Source organism: Zalophus californianus, chromosome 3 (assembly GCF_009762305.2).
Source record: "Zalophus californianus isolate mZalCal1 chromosome 3, mZalCal1.pri.v2, whole genome shotgun sequence".
Taxonomy (NCBI): Eukaryota; Metazoa; Chordata; class Mammalia; order Carnivora; family Otariidae; genus Zalophus; species Zalophus californianus.
The window spans coordinates 73,540,474-73,545,203 of NC_045597.1; positions in this window are offsets into that span (position 1 = coordinate 73,540,474).

Here is a 4,730-nt window from a genome sequence, read left to right on the forward strand (position 1 = left end):
GAAGAAGGTGAAATGGTTATTGTTTGCCATAGCTCGTTTCTGACCTTGCTGCAAGGATGATGGACAAAACCCCAGCTATGATCCTGAGAGACCATTCTAGGTACTGCTCCTCAAAGAGGCTGTGTCTGTCCTGGGAGAATGTCATGAAGGGACACAAACCCACCTTTCCTTGCACCTCCAAGTCACTTGGGCCTGAACTGGACGCCTGCAATCTCCCGCCCTGCTCTTCTCTTTACTTTTGAATATCTATTCTATGCCAGGTGTTTGTGTATGTTTTCTAACTTCACTTTTTTTAAAAAAGATTTTATTTTATTTTATTTTTGCTTGAGAGAGAACAAGAGAGAGAGAGAGAGAGAAAGAGAGAGAGCACAAGCACGGGGTGAGGAGCAGAGGGAGAGGGAGAAGCAGACTCCCTGCTGAGCACGGAACCCAACACAGAACTCGATCCCAGGACCCCAGGATCATGACCTGAGCCGAAGGCAGAAGCTTAACTGACTGAGCCCCCCAGGTGCCCCATCTTTGCCTTCTTTTAATCCTAGTTTATAATAGACATGGCATCTGCTAGTTACCATCCCTTTCTCTTCTTCAAGTAATATCTGATCAGATCATTTCATTTTTCATTTGAGGACCTACCTCTCGCCCGCTTTCAGTCTCTTGGATCCTGAGATGGGAATGGGCCCAGGGCTGGCTAATGAGAGTGCTGTCTCCCCTGCCACACCGATCAGCGTGGAGGGCACAGATGACAAAACAGAACCAACAAAATGCCTCCTGGGATTTTTGCTGGAGGTAATTTCTTCCCCCTGTTGAGGTTGCTAAGCTAGTAAGGTATCAGCCCAGAAAGCCTGGTAGTCTTCCTTCACTACTGATTGTGGACAGCCTGCAAATTTATAAGCTCCATGAGGGCAACGCATTTGGTTTGCCTTGTTCACCGTATTGCCGGGGCTTAGAACAGAGCCCCCGTTTACCACATCTCATGGCCCAAGAATGAAACCAAGTCAGAGAAGAACCAGCTAAGAGAGACAAGTGTCTGACATCATCATTTGAACAACTGGATGCAGTCATGCCTGAAGACCTTCTCTTCTCTTCTCTTTTGTGCTTAAGTTTGTACTGGGTTTCTGCCGCTTGTAACCAAGAGTCTTTTTTTTTAAGATTTTATTTATTTATTTGAGAGAGAGAGAGAATGAGAGCGAGAACACGAGAGGGGGGCGGGTCAGAGGGAGAAGCAGACTCCCCGCTGAACAGGGAGCCCGACGCGGGGCTCGATCCCTGGACTCCAGGATCATGACCTGAGCCGAAGGCAGCCGCCCAGCCAACTGAGCCACCCAGGCGCCCCGTAACCAAGAGTCTTGACCCAGCAAATAAAGCAACTTAAGTCAAGTTCCTTGATGAACCTTCCTACGAGAGCAGTCACATATAACCAGTGACCTTGGAAGCAAGAGTGGCCTTCTGGGACCTCACAGGCCTCCCTTCTTTTCTGAAGTTTCCTTTGCTTCCTTGGATTGCAGACTCCTTGAAGGTAGCAGTTAGATTTTCTCTGCATTATTATCAGTTCTCCACAGCCTTTCAGCAGGACTTCTGTCCACAGTGGAGGCCTCAGGGGTGGCTGGACCGGGAGGCCAGGGTGCAGGGCTTTTTGTAAGCCGAGAACCATCCTCACCAGTATGTGTCATGATTTCCAGCATATGTTACGTGCTCACGAAGTATCTGTTGAGTGAATCAGCAACAGGACATGTTCAGATGCCTTCTAGATCTTGTGAGAAAAGTAGCCCTGGAAACTTAAATGTCTGTATCCCCATAAGCATCCCCGCTTCCTCTTCTCTCTTCCCATCCTGCACAGTTTGTCCCGATTCTCTTTGTCCAGCTTCCTCGGGATTACTGAGTACATCAGGGGTGTTGTGGCCAAGGTATGAGTCCCTTCACCCTCACAGTCATCACGTTGGGCCCACTGGCATGTCTGTGCCAGGCTGGGAGTCTCCTGAAGGCCCCCTCTCAGTGTCTTACTCATATTGGACTCTCCAGTGTCTTGGAGAGTAGTCTCCTTATAGAAAGCTCTGAACAAATGTTTACTGAATGAATGAATGATGGCTCCGTAATCCAGCCTCCTGCCGTGCAGTCCCAATCCCAGCCTTGTGTGGCAGGGTCCCTGCTCTGGAGAGAACACCTCTCTAATCCCACAGATGTGGGACAGCAGTCCTCTCCGCTCTCTGCCCAGCTGGCTGCCTATCCCCTCATTGTTACCCACCTGGCCTTTCAAAGTTTGCCTTGCCCCTCACTTATGGCCAGTACAGCAGAGTGCTGGAGTCCGGGGCTGCCCTGCTCAGTCACAGCTGGGAAACTCCCCTCCCGTGGGAATGGATGCCCCGTTGTGGCAGGGAGCCATCTCTGGCCCAGCTGGTTGGAATCTTTGCTCCAGTTCTATGAGCCAGCCTGGGGCCGGGGGAGGATGTTTTGGCTGTGGACAAAGCTGTCTTTAAGAAGAGGTAACGTGGGGCAGGGATTGCAGGTAAAGACGTGAGATTTTATCCATACTCTTCCATGCGTGGGTGGGTGACCTTGGCCAGATCATTTCTCCTCTCTGGGTTTCTGCTTCCCCAGCAGCCAGGCCCAGGAGCCTGGAAGTGGGACTGAATGAGCCCAAAGGTGTTTTCTAACAACTGAGTCTCTGCCCCTTGTCCTCTTGCCCTGAAGAAGGGATGAATTTGGTGTGCATGATGGGCAGGAAGGAGATAGGAAGAGGGTGGCAGGAGTTGGGTCACATGGGAACACCCCCAGGTAGGCCCAGACTGCACCCACTGTCCTACTGATAATTTCTCAGAGTGGTTCTTGGGGCACGTCTATGCAAACACCAGGCCCTGATGGTTTTTCTCCCCAAATGGGTCTTCTGCTTCTTTGTGCCTCCACAGACCAGACACCACAGTTTGTAACTGGAGGGCTGCAGCTGCTTCCCAATTCATTCATTGACTTCTGTGTGAATGAACTGCGCCCCTACTCACCACAGGCACCGGCCCAGCACTGTGTGGACATGTGTACAAGACATACCCGCTGCCTTCCCCCACCTGCGGGTGAGCGGAGGTGAAGGGTACGAACACATCTCTAAGCTAGTGCAAAGGACAAGAAAGAACGTAACGTAATGACAAAGAACAAGGGGAGAAGGAGCTATTTCAGCAGGGCGGTTAGCAGTGTGGCCTCAGCAAGGTGACACTTTAGCTGAGGTTTGCAGGACGGGGTTAGCTGCCAATCCAGGAACGGTGTTACAGGCAGAAGGAACAGCACGTGCGCAGGGTGGGAAAGGGCAGTCTGGGTCTGAGAAAGAAAGAGGAGGCCAAAGCAAGCAGTGAGGGAGAGAGGGAGGGAACAGGAAGCTGTGGGGATGGGCTTCAGTCAAGGGGATGGGTAAGGTGCTGCCCGGAAGCTGCAGGAAGGAGCTTGGAGTTCCAGGACCATCAGATTCTGGGAAAGGTTTTGAGGAAGGCATCATCTGAATTATGTGTGTGTTCTAGATCCCACTGCTTCTGACTGGTGGCCTGGTGAGGAGACTTCAGAGGATCCCAGAGAGCGGCTGGTGGCAGTGGGGAAGAATGAAGGATGGGGTCAGTATACATTTAGGAGGCAGAAGTGCAGGCTTGGTGACAGATTGGACGGGGGATCGAGACGGAAGGCAGACTTGGGCAGCGGGTGAACGGGTGGTGGTGCTGTTTCTTAGGATGGGAAGCTCAGCTGTGGTTCTGGGGGCCAGGGGAGAGGTGAGACCCCACGGGAGCCCCGGATTCTCCTCTGTCGCTCAGCGGCCCCTAGGTTCCTCCTGACGTGCCACAGCCAGTCCTACCAGAGGGCTTTTTTACTGACTTCTCCCTCTGCCCGGAATGCTGCTTCCCAGAGATCCACGTGGCCGACTCCCTCATTTCCTTTGGGGCCTTTCTCAGACCCCACGTTCTTAGTGAGGCTTTCCTTGACCACGGTGTTTAAAACTGCATCCTGCTGCCAACAGCTCTTCCTTTTCCCCTTAGCAGGCTATGATTTGGCCCTATGACATCCACCACCATCGATAATAAATACATAAATAACAACGTATCTGTCATGTTTACTGTTGATTGCCTGTCTGTCCCTGATAGAACGGGAGCTCTGGGAGCTGTCTTGTTCACTGTTGTCACCTGAGCACTGAGAACAATTTCTGGCACATAATTGGCCTCAGAGATTTGTAGGATGAATGAATGACTCACTTTGGTAGTCCTTAGCACATGGTGGCTGTTAAAGCCAGGGGACTGAATGGAGTGTAAAGGGAGGACAAAAGTCTGGGTCCGGGAGAAGAGGTAAGTAGAGGAGGGCCAGCCAAGGACGTGGGCAGGGATGGCCCACCAGCTAAGGGGACCCCAGGAGCACATGTGCTCATGGAGGCTCAGGAATGAGGGGTCAAGGCGGCTTAGATCCCTTCAAGCTGCTCTCCAGTTAGAGTTGCTCTTTCCATGTTCTATCTGCTCACATCATTTGTCAGCCTAACACCCATGGTGGTTTTTTTACTGACCTCAGGTAATACCCAACTCCTTAACTTGGCATTCAAGCTAATCTCTAGCCACATTTCTTCACACTTTTCTTGCCCCCAACCATGGCAACCTAGGCCACAAGGGAACTTCTTTGGCCTTTCCTCATGCTAAACTATCATTTACTGAAAGTGTCAACCTCTTCTCTTGGCCCTCTGGATGTTTTCACACTGTTTCTTCCTCCTGGGACAC